This window comes from Macaca nemestrina, chromosome 7 (assembly GCF_043159975.1).
Source record: "Macaca nemestrina isolate mMacNem1 chromosome 7, mMacNem.hap1, whole genome shotgun sequence".
Classification (NCBI taxonomy): Eukaryota; Metazoa; Chordata; class Mammalia; order Primates; family Cercopithecidae; genus Macaca; species Macaca nemestrina.
In genome coordinates, this window is record NC_092131.1 from 15553845 (window position 1) to 15575509 (window position 21665).

The 21665-nt window shown below is 46.5% G+C and overlaps 1 long non-coding RNA gene across 1 annotated transcript; it reads left to right on the forward strand.

The window, feature by feature from the left end:
* The first annotated feature begins 2584 nt into the window (after positions 1-2584).
* On the forward strand, positions 2585-18800 carry LOC105467539 (uncharacterized). Its single transcript, XR_978946.2, has 4 exons — positions 2585-3198; positions 9857-11567; positions 15694-15925; positions 18691-18800. It is a non-coding gene; the product is annotated as an uncharacterized lncRNA (long non-coding RNA).
* The last annotated feature ends 2865 nt before the right edge of the window (positions 18801-21665 follow it).

Here is a 21665-nt window from a genome sequence, read left to right on the forward strand (position 1 = left end):
AATTCACAATGTGAGGCAGAAAATTTCCAGCAGTCTTGGGTCACCAGGACCCAGGGAATATCCCCAGCAAGGTCTTTTATGGAGTTATGGGTTTGCTAACAACCATCCTTGTCATCTCTAAAATTCCTGATGGGTTAGCCACCTGCTTAGAACACAAACCTGAGATTGCCTTTTTCATATTAAAGGTTAAAGAAAGTCCAGGAACAGTGGCTCATGCCTATAATCCCAGAACTTTTGGAGGCTAAGGTGGGAGGATCGCTTGAGGTCAGGAATTCAAGACCAGCCTGGGCAACATAGCAAGACTCCAACCCTACAAAAAATAAAAATAGCTGGGCATGGTGTCATGTGCCTGTAGTCACAGCTACTCAGGAGGCTGAAGCTGGAGGATCCCTTGAATCCAGCAGGTCAAGGCTGCAGTGAGTCAAGAACAAGTCACTACACTGCAGCCTGGGCCACAGAGTGAGATACTGTTAAAAAATTAAATTAAATTAAAAAGAGTTGATAGAACAAAACAGGAGTTTTGAATTTTTCCCCCACCTCCCCAAGAGTCTCACTTAACCCTGCAAACACAGGAGACAAACGCCAGGGAAGCCACTTGATCACCAGCTGGCAGTAAGATTTAAATGAATTTTCCTGATCCTCTTTTCTGCAGTCACCAACACAGGAGTTCTAGGTGCATCCTGTGGCTCCCTTTCATTTCTCAGTAGGAGGAGCAGAGGAATGTGGCTGTTTGGAGAGTGGAGTTTATTGGAGAAATAAATCTCTGTGGCTAAATATGAACCATGCAGAGGAAACAAAGGAACTGCTTTTTAATGACTGAGGTTTAAATGAAGCCCAGCGGCCTAAGGCAGAACCCCAATTAAGAAGAGATGGAAAATCAGGGTCCCAGAGACCACTTAAACTTACATAAATATTTACGACTATCCACTCTATACCAGGAATGGTGGTAGTTGCTGGAATTTTAAAGATAAATAAGATACCGCCCTGCTTTCCAGGGGCTGACATTGGAGGGGGGCGATTGCTGTGTGGGGGTAAAGGGAAGAAGACAGGGCAGGGTGAGAAGTGCTGTAATCACGCCATAACATCACGCTGCAGAAGCAAACGCTCATCAGGAGGGAGGCAGGAAGGCTTCCGGAGGAGGTGCTGTTTGATCTTGTCCTAAAAGATAGGTAGGAATTCGCAAGTGGGAACAGGAAAGAGAGTCTTCCAGGCAACAGGAAGAGCATGTGTAGACGAATTGGAGAAGGGTAGAGCCCATGATGTTGGGGAACAATGACAAGTTCAATGTGAGTCAGGTTCCAACAAAGGAGGCTGGATAGATAGATGAGAACCCAACTGAGTAGGTCACAGGTGCCATCCAGACTTTTGAGCCTTATTCTATAGCCAGGGGCTCCCAAAGCTATAGAATCATCTTCAGAGCTTATATCAAAATTCTGATTCCAGGCTGCACCCCCAGAAGTTATGAGTAGGACCTGGAAATCTGCATTTTGACAAGCGCTGCCGCAGATCATGGCGGACGCTCTCCATAGGAGCTGCGGGGCTGCTGTGGGGGTGAGGCAGTGTGTAAGCAAGGAAGGAGCTTGGCTTTGTGTCTGGGACTTCTCAGATGGAGGCCTGGAGGAGGAGGGAGTAGAGGAAGGATCCTCCTGGTGTTTCCCAATAGGGGACGTAGAAACAACAGAGCGTGGCGCTTGCTCCCCCAAGGGATCCGCGAGGACAGGATCTGACAGACACTAAGGATGCCTCTCTCTGGTGAGTGCTCCATGTCTTCCTGAAGCAATGAGCGCAGGTAAAGTAACCTGGTCCAGGGAGAGAAGTTAGGGCAGGATCTGCCTGCTCAGAGGCAGTGCCCAGGAGAGGGCGACTGTCTCCGGGGAGCCAGACCTCACTTAAATGTGCCACTAGTTAAGCCCGAAGCCCAAAAGCAAGGCAGGGGCTGGACCCAGGCTTGGAGCAAAGCTGGAACACAAACAAGTGGCCAGGGAGGCAAACTGGCCTGCCCTGGTGCGGACTCCCGCCAATGCCCTGCCCCACCCGGTGATGTCGTGATGACCACACCAGTCCCCGCGGCTCCGCCCCTGCCTGGCCTCTGGGGGACCTGGCTTCTCAGGCTATAGCCAGCTGCTTGGCCCAGGTAACCGGGCTCAGGGGAAATGGTCTTTCTACTATAGGCCCTCACCCACAGGCTCCCCTGTGCCAGCGAGCAGGGGGACAGAAGTCCAGAGGCCTCCATGGTGACCAACCTTGTCATCTAAACTCATGATAAGTGACCAGTGCAGCTGCCAGCACCTCACTGGTGTTAGAGGCAAGAGAAATGACAAAAGCAAAGAAGCTGCCTTCCTTTGGAGAGGGCTTTGCTGCCATGCACTCATGCTGGGCTGTGTGGGGTGCAGCTATGCCAGGAAACTGAAGAAAAGCCAATCCCCAAGACAGCCACTGTTGAACCACCCAGCAAAAGAGGGCACCCAATGATGCCTTAGAGCAGGGCTTCTCAACTCCTGTGTGATTGCCTCTATTTAAACTATCTTTAACTTTAACCATCTTTGAATGAAATTCATGGATAATGTAACAACCCAATTCATAATTTCAAAAAAATATGTACTTCCCTGACTATCAGAGCAAGGACAGAAGAAAAGTAAATCATGATTGTATATTTCACAGCTATAGCAGGAAACATAATGAGGGAGACACCTGCATGTAGGACTACGGTGGATGAGATAGCTACACGCGCAGAGCAGCGGGGCAGTGCTGCATTGTGACTCAAGCACCAAACAGCGTTGCCATTGGAGACACACTTTCTAAATGTGTGTTGTAGAAGACAGGTGTATTAGTCCGTTTTCACGCTGTTGGTAAAGACATACCTGAGACCAGGAAGAAAAAGAGGTTTCCACGTGGCTGGGGAGGCCTCACAATCATGGCGGAAGGTGAAAGGCACTTCCTACGTGGCAGCAGCAAGAGAGAATCAGAGAGCCAAGCAAAAGGGGTTTCCCCTTATAAAACCATCAGAGCTCGTAAGACTTATTCACTACCACGAGAACAGCACAGGGGAAACTGCCCCCATGATTGAATTATCTCCCACCGGGTCCCTCCCACAACACGTGGGAATTCAAGATGAGATTTGGGTGGGATACAGCCAAACCATATCAACATGCGTTTTCTGAACTGGTGAATACTCTGTAAAGTTTCAAACAAAATAAGGTACAATCTTCCCTCTATTTGGTTGTGCTTTTCTGTAAAAAGGATACATTTAAATTTTGCTAAAAGAAATTCTTTGTGTTTATATGTAAAACAGAATTAGGTACTAGGTTCCAATGATTGTGGGGTTTTCTTTCAGCTATATGAATGCACAGAAGATACTAGAAAGGGGTGAGTAACACAGGACAGTTCATCGTGTGTGACAGTCCCTCACACCGCTGGACATCTCCCCGGCTCCTACTCACTCAATGTCATGACACCCCCTAAATATTGTGACAACCCAACGCATGCACCCACAGATTTCCAACATGCTCCTTAGGATGGTGCTGCACCTCTGGGGTCCACTGCTATGAGGTTTACAAAGCCCTTGCTTGTACATTAAGTGATTTGAGCATCTCAATTGAAGGAGGCAGAGCAGATGGAAAAATTGAGGTGCAGAAAGTATATTTCACGCCTGGGTTTGTGGGGCATTGGCAGCAGAGAGGGAACCCAGACTTTCAACATCTTGGGATTGTATGATGTTATGGGCTGGACTGTGTCCCCCAAAACTTACATGTTGAAGTCCTAAATGCCTGTACCTTCCCAATGTGTCTGTATTCAGATATAGAGTCTTTAAAGAGGTAATTAAGGTCAAGTGAGGTCATACTGGTGGGCCCTAATCCAATAGGACTGATGTCCTTATAAGAAGAGAAGATTGGCTGGGCATGGTGGCTCATTCATGCCTGGGATTGCAGCACTTTGGGAGGCTGAGGTGGGAGAATCGCTTAAGCCTGGGAGGTCGAGGTTGCAGTGAGCCATGAACATTCCATGGTACTACAGCCTGTGTGACAGAGCAAGACCCTATCTCAAAAAACAAAATAAAATAAAATGAAACAAAAAACAAAACAAAACAAAACAAAAAAAAACAGGGAGAAGATGAGGACAGAGACAGGCACAGAAGGAAGACCACACAAAGAGAGAGGGAGAAGACAGCCATCTCCAAGCCAAAGAGAGAGGCCTCAGAAGAAACTAACCCTGCCAACACCTTGATCTCGGCCTTTCAGCCTCCAGACTGTGAGAAAATACATTTCTGTTGTTTAAGCCCCCAGCCTGTGGCATTTTGTTATGGCCACCCCAGCAGACTAATACAGATGAGATTTTGAAGATCGTCTAGCCTGACTGTCTGCCCCTGCATAAATTGCCTTGGGATTACCAGAAGCCAATCTCACAGCCTCCTGTCTCCTTCTCCACATACCACTGAGCTAAAAACACAGCCGCTGCATCTCACTCTGTAAGCCAGATGAAGTAATTCTCACCCCACCAGGTAAACTCAAAAAGAGTCTCCCACAAGCAAAGTCAATAGGGACACATGTAATAACCTCTAATGATATCTCAAATGTTAGCCAGACCTGTATGGTCCAGATGAGACCAGATCAGGCCAATTAATTACCCAAATTATGTTAATTACCCACATCTCTGGGTTAGGGCCTCATCTGCTTGACCAAATGGAAACTTACTGCCTGGAGTTCATAGACTCACCCAGTGTGCTGACTCATGTCTGGAAACTAGTATTTTTGTGCTCACATCTTGCTTGTTGGGAGGGTGGAGCAGAAAACCAGGTGCCCCGTGACGGCCAGACTCCCCACATGTAATCCACTGCCACTTCTGGTGTTCTGTGCACAGCGACAGAGGGCTCTGGCCCCGCTCTCTAGAGCCCGCCATGTTGAGATAGCTGAGTTTCCTTTCTACTTAAAACATCTTCTATTTTATGCTTAGGCGAGGGGGTCCCGCAGTAAAGCAACCTGAGCCTCCAAATGTTCCAGCTGCCTTCCTGCCCACATCCCCATGGATATGTCTTCCCAGAGCACATGGGCCGTTCAGGAGTGGCCTCAAGATGGGCTCTTTGGTCAGCTGCTTTGCTGACCCCAGAGCCAACCCTCCCCTTCAATGCTGTCAAGACCACTGGCAAGTTCAGGGTCCTCATTCCCCTGTGGTTGGTTCCCACTGGATATTTTCATGAGATCTACCTGCCTACCCTACTTAAAACTGTGACCCCTTTAGCACTGCTACCTGGCCTCAACTTTCCTTCCCCTCTCCTTCTTCCAGGCTCAGTTTTTTCCGTGGCACCATCTGACACAATACATGTTTTACGTATTTATTATTGTTTTATTTTACTTAAAACATAAAGTCTACAAGAGCAAGGGATTGTGTTGCTTTGTCAGTACTAACTAGCACAGTACTAACTAGCACAGTGTCTTGCATCCAGTAGGCACCTAACAAATATTTGTAGGAGGGGAAATGAGGAGCTACTGAACTGCAGGCCTCACTCAGTCAGCCACAGTGTGCTTTCCCACCAGCACAGGGACAGATCTGAGATGACAGACACCCTTGCCATCCAGCAGCGGCGACTGGAATGTGTTTATGCAGGGGGCCCATATGAGTTTGCTCTCTTGAGAGAACAGGACAAAATCCTGGCCCCACGTAACTTCACTCATTCATTCCACTAGCGTTTCCTGGGTCCTGCCTGTGTGCCCAGCATATGTAGATAAGAAGATGCCATCTCTAGCCCCAGGAGCTCACAGTCTAGTCAGGGAGACAGGCTCATTGCAGAGCAATTAATACTCCAGCAAAAGATGCACACAGAATGACGAATCCCACTTGTGGAGCTGGGCTTGCTTCGTGGCATTCAAACTGTGTGCTGGAAAATGAATTCATGTTAACAGGCAGTGGGGTGAAGGGCACATTCTCATTGTGCCGGGAGGCGGGGTAAGGGAAAGCGATACAGATACAGGCTGCGTGGGGCTAAAACATGCCACACAAAAGAGGGGCTGTACTTTTTTCTGGGAACCAGCCATTTTGCAACTTTGCTCTGCAGGCCTCTGTGGTTCCTGACCCCCTCCTGAGGGGCCGCCAGGGGAGGCGAAAGACAGGCTGGACTCTGAGCTCCTGACTTGGTTTCAATCAGAACCTCTCCTCTGATCTGTGTTATAAAAATGACCTTCTCACAAGACTTCCTTTTAACAAAGCCTTTGAAAATGAGTGCTATCCACTGCTGACTGCTAGAACTTTCTGTGCTTAGGGAAATGTTCTATATCTGCACGAATACAGTAGCCAGTCATATGTGGTTAACGAGCACTTGAAATGTGGCCAGTGTGATGAAGAAACTTAGTTCTTCATGTTACTTCATTTTAACTGATACAAATTATTAATAAAATTCAAGTAGCCACATGTGGCTAGTGGCTATTGTATTGGGCAGCACAGCAAGGCGCTGGGGAGCCAAGGAAGATTTGAACGTGGAAGACCATGAGCAGAACTATGTCTTAGAAGCAGTGTGGCCCCATAATTACCTCAAGAAGTAAGTAAATGTATATCCATTTTCTATTTATTTATTTATTTATTATTATTAATATTATACTTTAAGTTCTAGGGTACATGTGCATAACGTGCAGGTTTGTTACATATGTATACTTGTGCCATGTTGGTGTGCTGCACCCATCAACTCATCAGCACCCATCAACTCGTCATTTACATCAGGTATAACTCCCAATGCAATCCCTCCCCACTCCCCCCTCCCCATGATAGGCCCCGGTGTGTGATGTTCCCTTTCCCGAGTCCAAGTGATCTCATTGTTCAGTTCCCACCTATGAGTGAGAACATGCGGTGTTTGTTTTTCTGTTCTTGTGATAGTTTGCTAAGAATGATGGTTTCCAGCTGCATCCATGTCCCTACAAAGGACACAAACTCATCCTTTTTTATGGCTGCATAGTATTCCATGGTGTATATGTGCCACATTTTCTTAATCCAGTCTGTCACTGATAGGACATTTGGGTTGATTCCAAGTCTTTGCTATTGTGAATAGTGCCACAATAAACATATGTGTGCATGTGTCTTTATAGCAGCATGATTTATAATCCTTTGGGTATATACCCAGTAATGGGATGGCTGGGTCATATGGTACATCTAGTTCTAGATCCTTGGGGAATCGCCATACTGTTTTCCATAATGGTTGAACTAGTTTACAATCCCACCAACAGTGTAAAAGTGTTCCTATTTCTCCACAACCTCTCCAGCACCTGTTGTTTCCTGACTTTTTAATGATTGCCATTCTAACTGGTGTGAGATGGTATCTCATTGTGGTTTTGATTTGCAGTTCTCTGATGGCCAGTGATGATGAGCATTTTTTCATGTGTCTGTTGGCTGTATGAATGTCTTCTTTTGAGGAATGTCTGTTCATATCCTTTGCCCACTTTTTGATGGGGTTGTTTGTTTTTTTCTTGTAAATTTGTTTGAGTTCTTTGTAGGTTCTGGATATTAGCCCTTTGTCAGATGAGTAGATTGCAAAAATTTTCTCCCATTCTGTAGGTTGCCTGTTCACTCTGATGGTAGTTTCTTTTGCTGTGCAGAAGCTCTTTAGTTTAATTAGATCCCATTTGTCAATTTTTGCTTTTGTTGCCATTGCTTTTGGTGTTTTAGACGTGAAGTCTTTGCCCATGCCTATGTCCTGAATGGTACTACCTAGGTTTTCTTCTAGGGTCTTTATGGTATTAGGTCTAACATTTAAGTCTCTAATCCATCTTGAATTAATTTTCATATAAGGAGTAAGGAAAGGATCCAATTTCAGCTTTCTACTTATGACTAGCCAATTTTCCCAGCACCATTTATTAAATAGGGAATCCTTTCCCCATTTCTTGTCTCTCTCAGGTTTGTCAAAGATCAGATAGCTGTAGATGTGTGGTATTATTTCTGAGGGCTCTGTTCTGTTCCATTGGTCTATATCTCTGTTTTGGTACCAGTAACATGCTGTTTTGGTTACTGTAGCCTTGTAGTATAGTTTGAAGTCAGGTAGCATGATGCCTCCAGCTTTGTTCTTTTGACTTAGGATTGTCTTGGCAATGCGGGCTCTTTTTTGGTTCCATATGAACTTTAAAGCAGTTTTTTCCAATTCTGTGAAGAAACTCATTGGTAGCTTGATGGGGATGGTATTGAATCTATAAATAACTTTGGGCAGTATGGCCATTTTCACGATATTGATTCTTCCTATCCATGAGCATGGTATGTTCTGGCAAACCGGATTCAGCAGCACATCAAAAAGCTTATCCACCATGATCAAGTGGGCTTCATCCCTGGGATGCAAGGCTGGTTCAACATTCGCAAATCAATAAACGTAATCCAGCATATAAACAGAACCAAAGACAAGAACCACATGATTATCTCAATAGATGCAGAAAAGGCTTTTGACAAAATGCAACAGCCCTTCATGCTAAAGATGCTCAATAAATTCGGTATTGATGGAACATACCTCAAAATAATAAGAGCTATTTATGACAAACCCACAGCCAATATCATACTGAATGGGCAAAAACTGGAAAAATTCCCTTTGAAAATTCCCTTTGAAAACTGGCACAAGACAGGGATGCCCTCTCTCACCACTCCTATTAAACACAGTGTTGGAAGTTCTGGCTAAATGATTGTATATTTAGAAAACCCCATTGTCTCAGCCCAAAATCTCCTTAAGCTGATAAGCAACTTCAGCAAAGTCTCAGGATACAAAATTAATGTGCAAAAATCACAAGCATTCTTATACACCAGTAACAGACAAACAGAGAGCCAAATCATGAATGAACTTCCATTCACAATTGCTTCAAAGAGAATAAAATACCTAGGAATCCAACTTACAAGGGATGTAAAGGACCTCTTCAAGGAGAACTACAAACCACTGCTCAGTGAAATAAAAGAGGACACAAACAAATGTATATCCATTTTCTTGATGAGGAAATCGAGTCTTGGAAAAATACTGTGGCTTGTTGAGAGTTTCATAAGCAGCTGAAGTGGGTCTTGAAGCAAAGTCTTCTAGCTCTAAACCTGGGAGCCCACCAGGGACATGATCAGAGGATTTATAAAAATGCTACCATTGATAATTACGACTGCACAGACACCTCTTACCAAGTGAAATACAGTTGGTTCTACCTATGCTGGCCATGCCCCAAACTCTCCTTTAGGTAGAATGAGCCAATACAATGTTACATGAAAGATTTATATTTGTAAAGTTTTCTTAAAAGAAAAATGTCTGCTAAAATTTCTTCCTAAGTCCACACAATTGCTTTTCTGAAATCATCCACTATAGGGTCTTGTTTAGGCATTAAAATTCTTGTGTAAGTAATCAGCATTTCCTGGCAATAAAAATCTCAGAGAAACAGAGGATTGGACTGCAATAATAATCCCTCTTGATATGATGCATAATAAATGACATCATCTACCAATGTTACCAGCAGTGGGAAAGGTTCTTGTTCCTCACATGGGGCTTATCTTAATCCTCTTGTGCTGCTCTACCAAAATACCACACAGGTTTGGTAATTTGTAACTTATAATGGGCAGATATTTATTGGCTCATAGTTCTGAAAGTTGACAAGTCCAACATCAGGGTGCTGGCATCTGGTGAGGGCCTTCTTGTTGCATCATGACATTGCTGAAGGCATCACATGGCAGAAGGTGGAAGGGCCAAGAGAGACAGCCCATTCTTAAAGGCCCTTTTACTAAAGAATTAAACCCACTCTGGTGAAGCCTTCATGGCCTAATCACTTCTTAAAGGCCCCACCTCCCAAGACCATTACACTGACCATTCAAACAAGACCAGAGCTCTTAAAGATAATTTTCTAATGAATATTTTCTTTTTTTCTGACAGGTGAAATAATAAGTGGAGGAAAAGCCTTCAAATTCAACCCTGAAAGTTCAAGAAGTCTTATTTTTCTTTTCCTGACTGCTTTTTCATCCATCTGTCTCAGAAAAATCTTACTAGGGAAAGGAAGCTCCTTGTGCTGGGTGTGGAGTAGGCTGGAGGCAGGTGAGATGGAGTACACACAGGGCCTACATCTTAAAGAGTCTGAACTGTGCAGTAGGAATTTGCAAAGATCTGCACATTCAGAATATACTTCCCAGGCCTCTTTATTCTTGGCACTGCATGCTAGAAGATGGGAAGGAAACACCCATTTAGGCTTTCTAGTAGCCATCTTTTGTTTACTGCTCTTGCCAATGAAGGATTAATGAAAGTTGCTCAGGGGAAAGTAACCTTGTTCTCCACTGACCTACTCAGAATCTAGGTTTATGTAATAGTCAGGACATGCTAGGGTATGTAGCAATAACAAAGAGCCCCTAAACTTAGTGACCCCCAGATAAACAAAGGGCATTTCTCTCATGTTCTATATCTGTCTAGGGTCAGTTGGAAGCTCTGCTTAAATGGTTACTCACAGACCCAGACTGACAGAGCAGAGTCCTTCTTAAACATTGTCAAGAGCTCTGAAGAATTTCCACTGTCAATTAACACAGTCCCATCCAAACACATACAGAACAAAAAACAACACTGCCACCTACACAGAGTTGGATGTATCTGGCATCCACACCAATGACCACCACAGTAGGGACCTGCAGCTTTTTTGTGCCTTTCTTCTTCTTATCTGGGAATTCTACCCTCGTCTTGATGAGCAGTAGCAGAAAATGGATCAAGAGGGCAGGTGTTGCAAGATGCAACAGATCATCTAAAAGTCTTGATTGAATGAATAACCTCCACTCCCAATTCTTTTCAAGTCACGAAACTATTGCTTAGCCCAGGCTGCCCCTGAGGAGATGCTGAAAAACAATGACTCCCCAAACTTCAGGGACATTTAGATGCCTGGTGGAATCTTGGAGCTGGAAGGGGCCTTAGAGGTCATCTCATGTAACCCTAACATCTCAGGGATGAGGAAACTGGAGCCCACAAAGAGGTTTTCCTGAGTCTGACTGGGCAGGGATAGGACTAGAACCCAGTTCTCTTGGATCCAAGGACTGAAAAAAAAGAAATATTCCCCTAGGGCTTACCACAGACCCTGATCTGAAAGAAGTAGAAAAGACAGAGGCTGGAGAGCAGGGCAGGCGGCCCTTGAGAGGGGCCCCAGTAGCACAGTTGCCTTTCTCTATCAGGCCCTGGACAAGCATTGCCTACCTGAGAACAATGGATCAAGGCCTTTACTAACCACAAAACCAGCACCTCTTTCATGCCCTTGGGAGTGCTCCTCATGTTAATGTAAACTACCAACTTGGATGCTGCTTCTAGCTTCCTGTGACCTTCTGAGAGACCTTCTGAGAAAACTATAGCCGTGTACGTAAAAGGGAGAGAAAGAGGTTCAGAGAAAGAAACAGAGGCAGCAGAGGTGGACGGGATGAGAATTTACAGTCTAGAAGAAGCACTTGCTGTGGGCCCTCTCTTGGCCAATCCAAGACCATGTGCTCCAAGGGATACCATCTGAAATGTTCTGCTTTGACTTGGGCAGTGGCTCTTTCCCCGACTAGAATGTAAGCTCTGTGTCAGGATCAGTCCCAGACACTGGGAGACACACTACAGCCTTGGCACAAGGAGTTCTGTAAGTACTTGTTGAATGGGCTGGTAATTACGGGAGGGCATTTAAAGGTTTTAAAACAGAGTGACAGGGTCATGCTTGCCTCTCAGAAAGTTCAAAAAAGAGACACGTATAGCAACATTTGAGTTGAATCTCAAAAGATGGTGAAGTAGGGACTGGAAAACAGGGTAGGTGGAGGCCTTTCCAAGCCAGAGAGAAGAATGAAGGTCAAACAGGAAAAATAAGCAATAAGTAGTTAGACTACATTCATTGATTCATTCATTTACTCACTCAACCAACACTCATTGAACACCGGCTGTATACCAGGCCTGGGACTGACTGTGTGATGGATGGTTAATTTCATGTGTCAACTTGACTGGGCTAAGGGATGTCCAGATAACTGGTAAAACGTTCTTTCTGGGCATATCTGTGAGGATGTTTCCAGAAGAGATTATTATTTGAATCACTAGACTGAGTAAAGAAGATTCTCCCTCACCAATGTGGGAGGCATCATCCAATCCAATGAGGGCCTAAGTAGAACAAAAAGGTGCAGGAAGGATGAATTCACTCTCTCTCCTTGAGCTGGGACATCTATCTTCTCTGGTCCTAGGCATTGGAGCATCTCATTCTTGGAACTTTGGACTTTGGGACTGATATAAGTGGTCCTCCCCGCACTCCATTTCTTAGGTCTACAGCCTCAAACTGGAAATTACACCAGCAAGTTATAGTCCCAAGTTCTCAGGCCTTTGGACTTGAACTGAATTATACCGTTTACTTTCCGGGTTTCTTAGCTTGCCAACTGCAGATTGTGAGACTTCTTGGCCTCCATAATCACATAAACCAATTCCCCATGAATCTCCTCTTCTGTATGTACATATATCCAGTTGGTTCTGTTTCTCTGGAGAACCCTGACTAATACAGACAGAGAGCAAAGGGGACCACAGCAGGTGGCCCACAAATGTATAGGCAAGTTAACAGCCATAGATGAGCTCAGGACCAGCAGAGAATTTGGGATGGGAGGGAATCCACCCTATAGGAGCATTGATCTGGCATCAGACAGCAGGAAGGAGAAGAAGGAGACTCTGGGGAGAGCCTAGACTAAGCCTATGAATCCAGACCCCTCACCTGGGTGATTCCAGTGTGCCCCCATATACACTTAGCAGCCTGCAGTTCCACACAGCCCTGACCATTAGAGCTGAAGGAACTTCTGGTCTACTCTCCTTATTTTCAGATGAGGTAACTGGAGTTAGAAAAGGCAGAGTGCATGCCAAAAAGCATGCAGCAAGTTGGCTATGACGTCTTCTTACGCTTTTGGTTAAAACAGCACCAGCCAACCCTAGGCTTTACTTAGGGTGCTTTGCTCAGGAAGAAGGGGAGGAGCCAGGCCTGAACCCTGGTTTTAGCCATCATGGAAGAGGCAGGTGGTGTCAGTAGTGGGCCAGGGGAGAAAGAAGAGTTTGTCACCCACCACACCGGGAGCTTGCTCTGCAGAAGGTCCAGGCTCTCCCTCAAGCCATCTCTGTCCCCTGGGGTGTCCCACCGTGCGCCTCAGATTCTCAGGAGCACAACCTCAGGTTCAGATGCCACCCCATGCATCTTCTAGTCCAACACCTCACCAAATGCCCAAGTTCCCTCTCAAATGTCCCCATCAGGTGGTCATCATGCCCTGAACTGCAGGCTCTGCCCAAGCACCTTAACAATGCTCCTTACATCCCAGTGACTGGGTGGAATTTATGTGAATGAATGAATAAACCATACGTGAGGGAACAAGTGAGGGATGAATGAATATGTTCATCAAAGGCCTTCGGGATTCATGTGTTTCCTCCATGCTATAGGGATAAACAGGAGTTCCTACTTCACAGGGTTTTTATGAGGGTTAAATGAATAAATATTTGTAAAGTGCTTGGTATAGTGCCAACCACAGAGTAAGTGTTATATGTTTGTTGGATAAAAGGCAAAAACATACAGCTGTTCCACATTTCTGGTTCCATCTTTATGTAACTCTTATTTAAAAATTATTTCTTGGTTGAGTGTGGTGGCTCATGCCTGTAATCCCAACACTTTGGGAAGTTGAGGCAGGTGGATCACCTGAGGCCAGGAGTTTGAGACCAGCCTGGCCAACATGGTGAAACCCCATCTCTACTAAAAATACAAAAATTAGCCGGCATGGTGGTGGGTGCCTGTAATCCCATCTACTCAGGAGGCTAAGGCAAGAGAATCACTTGAACCCAGGAGGCGGAGGTTGTAGTGAGCTGAGATTGTGCCTCTGCACTCCAGCCTGGGCAACAGAGCAAGAATCCATCTAAAAAATAAATAAATAAATAAATAAATAAATAAATAAATAAATAATTCTTAGACAGAATGGAAGGCTGTCTCCTTTGTAACCTGGAATAACAATCTAGAATGTGCTGCTTTGAGGATGAAAGGTTGAACCTTCTCTCCTGTGACACCTCTCAGGAATCTGAACTCTCCTGTCCTGTTCCCTCCCTTTCCTAGTCTGAAGACCAGCCTTCTTGACCTAATCGGGCTTGGGGTGGGGGTTCCTGACCACCTCCTCTGGTCAGGCCACCACCCTCTTCTAGCGCAGCACCAATGTCCTCTGGCCCTGGAGTGGAGGAGCCCAGATGCTTGCGAGAGGGAAGTGCTGTTGCACATCGGGGCTGCCAGCCAAGAAACAGCCCTCGGACCTGCCCCTCCCCAACCCCAGGCTCTGTGGAGCCTTTTCCCAGACCCTTTAGGGGCCATGCTTGGCTTTGACCTCAAATCTAAGCACTTCCAGATCCAACCCCGCCCTCCCCAGCCTCCTCACCTCTCATCTGCCCTCTGGTTTCCCGAGTCCATCCTAGTCTCCCTACCCCCAGGCTGTCTTCAAGAATCTACCACAGTTCCTGGCACACTGTAGACACTGGAGAGACAGTTGTTAGACTGATTTGTTCCAGGGGTGGGGGAAATTAGGGCAAGAGACGGTTATGCCAACAGTTGACTGTAGCCTTAAGCCTGTTGCTGCAATTCGCCTGAGCCTAAGAAAGATAAGAATCACCTGTCTTGGGTGATCCCTGAGCCCCACCCCTGAGATTTAGATAGGTATGAGCTGGGTCCTGGGAATCTGCATTTCCAGCAACCACCTCAGGTGGTTTTGTTGTTGTCCATGGACCTTGTTTTGAGAAATTCTGCTCACTGTGATTTGGGCTAAAGAGAGGGCCAGACAAAATGGGGGAGGAGGCCAGAGGACACGGTCGGGGGAGCAGGAAGTCTCCATGGAGGTGGTGCTGCTGCAAGTATAAATGAAGGGCTTCAGGAACCAGGGGCTAGAGAAGGTTCCAGAAGCCTTCCCCGGAAGTGGCAATGAGGATGGGAGATGGTGCAAATGAGGAAGACCCAGCGGATGCTGTCATCCCAACCACACCGTCAACACCATGGCTCCCATCCTCTCAGGATCTTGTAGCCGAGACCACAAGACGTCAGTTGGAATCTTGGGCGTCTCCTTGCCCGGTTGCCCTCCTCACAGCACAGATGCACTTCACTCAGTGGTTCCCAGGGGAATGAGCCACAGGAGAAACATAACGGCAACCCAGGAATCCTGGAACTGGCCAGACAGGCCAGCCATAGTGAAGGGTTGACAGGGACGGCTGTCTTGGAAGAGTTCTTGAACCAAAGGTCAAAGTCAAGGTGGACGAGACAAAATTATGGTGCTGGAGACTGAAAACAGACTCTGCCACGCTTAGGGTCCCTGTCCCACACCCTAGCTCAGGGCCCCACATTCTCTCCTGTTCCGTGCTAGCAAATATTACCAGTACTGCACCCACATATTGTTCCTTGGCATACCCCACAACTTGTCAGGTCCCCAGGGAAGCCCAAGCCCACAGCTACCCCCGGCCTGGGGAAGAAGATCATTATTCCACATCAGGAGAGGCGTTCTGCAGCCTCTGCAAAATTTTAGAACCCCTGTAATTAAGCCCAACCCCTAATTAGTCTGGGTAGTCATCTTGGCCTCGTTCTACCTCCCAAATCTGAGGCCAACTGCCCCTCCTGTCGTGGACCAGAAGGACAAGTGCTTTCAAGGCAAGGGTCTCCCAGATATGAAGCAATAGAGGGGGAAAAAATGCCAGCTTGAATAACGTGTCAAAAATAATAATCTTGTTATTTAAAGCTGAGTCGCAGGGAGAATCCTACAGAAGTGCTGATGACATTCCCATTAACGCCAAGAGTGTTCATCGTGATTGATGTCTCCAATAAACAGCCAAGGAATCAGAAGTGATTGATTGGGCCATCTCTTTAAAGTGTTGCAAAAAACTGCCTCGGAGAGCACACTTGCCTCTCCGCAAGTGAAAAATGCATTTTCAAATAATGTCAGCCGTATTAAATGATCACCCTCTGTCCAGGTATGTATAAAAATTGATCTGCTGATACTCTGCCAAGATGTGAGGCTGAGAATGTTAGGAATGTGTTGTATCCACGCATCTGTGTATAGATTTCTCTCTGTGTCATCACCATCTGTGCTGACAGGTAGCTCAGGTGGTTAAAGCTGGGGGCACGTGAGGTGGAGGTGACTGTTAGAGTCTCCCTAGGTCCAGATAGTTCTGTGTCAGTTGATGCACCAGCCTGAAGCCAGCTGTGGCCAGATGTCCTGCCTGACAACACCATGCTCCTGGCTCCAGTGAGAACCTTGAGTGGTGGGGTGGGGGACCAGAGGAGTGCCTGGCTGTCTTCCATAGCCCAGATTCATGGAATGGCTTCTACATTCCCTTCTACAGCACCTCCACCTTCATTCACTCCTCAGCCAGTTAAGTGTCCCCACATCTCACTCCCCATGCCACTGAAAAGGGATTCCAGTCGCTGGGCACACCCAGTGGGATTTCCTCTGCCTTTCCTCATCCTGGCCGGTCCAGGCTGCTCCCTCCTGACCCACCCCGTAGGGTTCTCAGAGCCCGGCTGAAACCAGGCTGCCTCTTGTTTCACAATCTCTCTGAAGACTTGGGAATTAGATCGTAGGAAAGAGAACAAGGTCATGTCTGAGAGTGGATTTCCAGGCTCCTGGGTGCCCAGGACCCTCATCCACGGGCTGGCTCTCTCTCCTCAGTCCTCACCTGCTACAGTTGGGTACAGGGATCAATACAAGCCCACAACCAGAAAATGCAGAGGAAATTAAATGTGTACAGGCCTGGGGGTGTGTGCCAGCACGGTCGGGTTGGACACTGATGGTCTTGTACATCTGGGATGTGGGGTTCCTGGGGAAAGTGTGGGGAGCTGGGACTGGAAAATCAGCTGGGGTCAGAGCCCCAAAACTTTATAAGCCATAAAGGGGTCTTGTGTGCCATGGGCAGTGAGTGGGATGCCTCATAGAGATGAAGGTAGGATGGAGCATGATTCGATTTTCATTTTGGACAAATTACTCTGGATAGCAGGGAGTGGAGAGAAAGAGGAGGCAGGGAGACTATTCAGGAGGAAATCGCAGCAGTCCCGTTCAAGCTTTCCTTCCTCGGAGAAGCCTCTGACTTTGGTGCCTAGAAGTAGAGCCAGAGACAGCGTTTCTTGTTCAAGCAATTTGCGGGGGCGGTCTCAGGAGAAGGAAGGTGAGGGGGACAGGAGAGGGGAAGGACAGCCTAACTGAGAGCATGGACTCAACTGGGGATGAGTGTCAGGCTAAGCCCCCAGGAGCTCGGGCTCCTGCACTGTGCCCCAGAGCCGGCCTCACGGCCAGGTGCAAAGCGGGGGACTCTTTGTATCAATGCCAGCCATTGGCCAAGAGCTATGGAGGTGCTGGTAGAATGTGCTCTCCCAGGTGAGCCAGGTTCCTGGGACAGGGAGATTCTCCAGAGAAGGGCGTAGCTGTGATGGATTAACAGCTGGCACTTGCAGTGGCCGGGGATGCTTGCGGTGATCTGTAAATGGCACTGGGGAGGGGCACAGACAGCCCCTCTGAAACCCCTCTGGGGGGCTTGTAGTGCACAGATTGCCAGGCCCCCCCCCAGAGGTTGACCCACACCCAAAAGTAGCAGGTGGGGGCTGAGGAGAGAGAGCCAGCCTGTGGATGAGGGTCCCGGGCAGCCAGGAGCCTGGATATCCACTCTCAGACATGACCTTGTTCTCCTTCCCACAATCTAATTCCCAAGGCTTCAGAGAGATTGTGAAGCAAGAGGCAGCCTGATTTCAGCCTGGCTCTGAGAACCCCACAGGGTGGGCCAGGAGGGAGCAGCCCCGCCAGTCCAGGATGAGATGGTGAGAGGTACCCCTGAGTAGAGCAGCTGTCCAGGCAAGAGGCTGAGTGGGAAGGGGCCTGACACCTGTGTGCCCAGAACCGAGGGGTTTCCCAAGACATGGGACTTTCAGTGCCAACACTGGGGAAAGTCCCAGGCAAACCAGGGTGAGTTAGTCACTGCACTAGATGTGCTGATGAAGGAAACCCAGGACCCACTTTTGGGCCCTGTAAACCTTCCTCCAAGATATCCACTAGTAGGTCTGGAGTGGAGGTAAAGGCTGGCCTTCAGCTCCCATCTCTCAGGAGGATTGGGCTAGTTGGCTGTTAAATGGAAGGCTAACCCAGAAGGGTGGACTTTTGGGGAACATAAAGCATATCTAGGAATCTGAAGGCATTTAGAAAATTCGTATCATGGCTAATAGTTTTATATTTCAGTCTTCCTTGTAGAAGAACAACTAGCAGATGTGATACAGTGGGTCAAGCTGTGGACAAGGAATCCTAAGACCTAAACTCTAGTCCCAAACATTCCATAACTAGTTGTGTGACCACGGACAACTAAGTTGCCCTCCCTGGACCCCATTCTCCTTCATTGTTTAAAAAAAAAAAAAAAAAGACAGTTGAAACTAGGTCTAGGGTTCTTTTGTGTGCTGTTGGATCCCTTTGACAGTTTGATGAGGCTTATGGATTTCTTCTCCGAACAGTGTTTTGGAATGCATGAGATGAAATAGGATTTACAAGGGAAACCAACTGTAATACAATTATAAACATAGTGTAAAAAGAAATTTGTTATGTGGCAATATATGTACTACCTAATAAATGCAATTAAAAACAAGCCTGAGCGATAGGTATAATAACTGTAATTTTAAAGTAGTTGTGAGAGTAAACAATATTTCAAGATGTCTGTGACAACCGTAATTGATATGAAATGTTTGTGGTTTCTATTAACAGCAATGTCATAGGAGCTCCTGATGCTGCTATAGCTTGCTGGCTACAAGCAAGGAAGGAAATGCTACACTTCAGCTGGAAGTTAGTGAAAATAAAAATATAATTGTTCCCTTTCCATTTCCCCCCAATTTCTTTTTTTCTTTTTCTTTTTTTCTTTTTCTTTTTTTTTTTTTTTTTGAGACAGATTTTCCCACTTGTCACCCAGGCTGGAATGCAATGGCATAATCTTTCAGTTCACTGCAACCTCCACCTTCTGGGTTCTAGCAATTCTCCTGCCTCAGCCTCCCAAGTAGCTCGGATTACAGGTGTGCACCACCACGCCCAGCTAATTTTGTATTTTTGGTAGAGACAGGGTTTCACCACGTTGGTCAGGCTGGTCTCGAACTTCTGATTTCAGGTGATCCACCCTCCCTGGCCTCCCAAAGCACTGGGATTACAGGTGTGAGCCACTGTGCCTGGCCTCTTACCCCCCAGTTTTATCCATGAACTATGTCCTCTCCAAAATTCACGTGTTGAAGCTGTAACCCTCAGTACCTCTGAATATGACTGTATTTGGAGTTAGGGCCTTTAAAGAGATGACTCAGGTAAAATGAGGCATCTAGTGGGCCCTAATCCAATATGACTGGTGTCCTTATAAGAAAAGCAGATTAGGACTCAGGCACAGAGGTAAGACCATGTGAAGACAGAGAAAAGGCGGCCGCCTGCAAGCCGAAGAGAGAGGCCTCAGAAGGAACCAATCCTGATGACACCTTGATCTTGGACTTCCAGCCTTCAGAACTGTGAGAAAAAACATCTGTTATTTAAGCTCCCAAGCTTGTGGGGTTTTGTGATGGCAGCCCCAATAGACTAATACAACCCCCCAGTCCATAGAACCCAGAATTCCAGGACTAGGCAACCTTTGAGGTCCCTTTGACTCTGTCCATGCAGGTAGCACCTTTCTGTGCTAGACAAGAAGGGCTTTGTGGATGAAGATAAAAGGGCATATTCTTTGGACCACTGCAGAACTAGCCAAGATGAGAAGGAGATCCAGGTGCTCCTCGGCCCCCTTCATTGACTGTGTCTGCTGCTGCCCCTCTGTGCTGAGAAGAGTCCTCCCCATCTGAGTGTGTAATCTGCAGGTAGATCCCAAGCGCAGCCCATGTACTTCACAGTGTATCCACAGAGGTCTTCGACCGGGAGGGTTCTATGACTTCCACCCTGAGGCTCAGTGGATGATGCCCAAACATGAAAGAGCAAAGCTCCAGGACTGAGCTCTCCTGCAAACTTCTAGTGAGAAGATGGAGTGGATTTTCCCTCTTCCTCTGGAGGAGGAAGGGAGGCAGAAGGAGGACACAGGGAAAGACAGAAGAGAGGTGAGAACTGAGGTGGGAGAGGAAGAAAATAAGTGAGAGAAGAAGGGGAGAGGAAGGAAGAATGGGAAATGGGACAGTGAGAAGTGAAAGAGAAGAGACGGAGGGAGAGAGAAGAAAGAAGGGAAGGCCACCAGGTCACTTTCTCTTCCTCAGCCAAGGCTGTCTGAAGCTCCCTTTCCCTCTAGGAGCTGCTGGTTACCAGGGGACAGTGAGAACTGGAAGAAGGACACAGAGAGAACCCTTCACCCCACCACCACCTCCAGCAAGCAAGCGATTCCTAATGGTTGGAACCCCAGCTCCTAGGCCAGCTGTTGTTTCAGCAATCTGAGCTTGGGCAATAGGCATCCGCCACACAGTCTCAACTCCTAATTTAAGAGGATGGGGCAAGGGGTCCTGCCTGTCCATCTGACTCGTGGCTGTCTTTGAGAGAAGCTGCCTCTATGCATGTAGAGAGGCCGCCTAATCCTAGGGTCGGCCAATTGTTTCTCCTTCCTGGAGCCCCACCTCTCTATCTTCTCATGGAAACTCACTGACACAGTTTTTCTTGAGGCCAGTTTGTTTTTCAGTTCTATCAGCCCTGATATGATGCTTAATACTTCCCTGGGGAGCAAGATGAAGCCATTGACATCTCTGTGGTAAATACCTAATTAGGATGCTTCTGAACAGTGTATTATTTACTTGGGAGAATGTATCTTGGGTCAGTGTGCAATTAGAGAGGTCATTATTTTCTCAAGAGAGGGAGATGGTTCCGGCAGTTTCTACACTTAAATATGTCATTAGGTGCTGCTTAAAGCATCTGGGGTACCTGGGAGGCACCGTTCATTTATTTTTAACAACTTGTCTATTGCAACATCCATACTGCTGAGCCACTGGGATGAGGAGAAATGAGTTCTGATTCTAACTACATGGTTGAGGGAGGAAAAGCAATACTCTGTGTCACTAGCCAATGAAACAAGTAGCAATTAGTGACTTTGAGCCAAACAGGCCCATTGATTCAATCAAGAATCTAGTCTATATCAGGCACAGTGCTCAGTGTTTTAATTTAATATTCCACTTAATCCTCAACACAGTTCTATAAGAGAATATTGTTCTTATTTTATATGTGAGGAAAGAGACTTAGTGAAGAAACATGCTCAAAGTCACAAAGCTAACGAATAGCAAAGCCACCACACGAAGAGTCCAATATAACAACAGAAAGAGCTGCAAGGCACAGACTTTTTCTGAGGAGGAGTCCTTAGGGAAGCCCGATGTCAAGAGGAGATGAAAACAAGGACACTAGAGGAATTTAAAGACTCTGGATCACACAGCTAGATTAAAAATTAAACACAACCCAACTCCTAGACGAATTAACACAAATCTCCACACTAAAAACCTCTTTACCTCAGTTCCTATTACCCAATACAACAAATCCAGCTTTCAACAGAAAATTACAAGGCATACCAAAAAGCAAGAAAAAAAATACAATCTGAAGAGGCAAATCAATCATCAGAACCAGACTCAGATATGACACAAGTGTTGTATATCAGACAGATAATTTAAAATAATTATGATTAATATGCAACATCCCTAGTGAATAAAGTAGGCAATATACAAGAACACATGGATAATGTAAGCAGAGTTGAAATT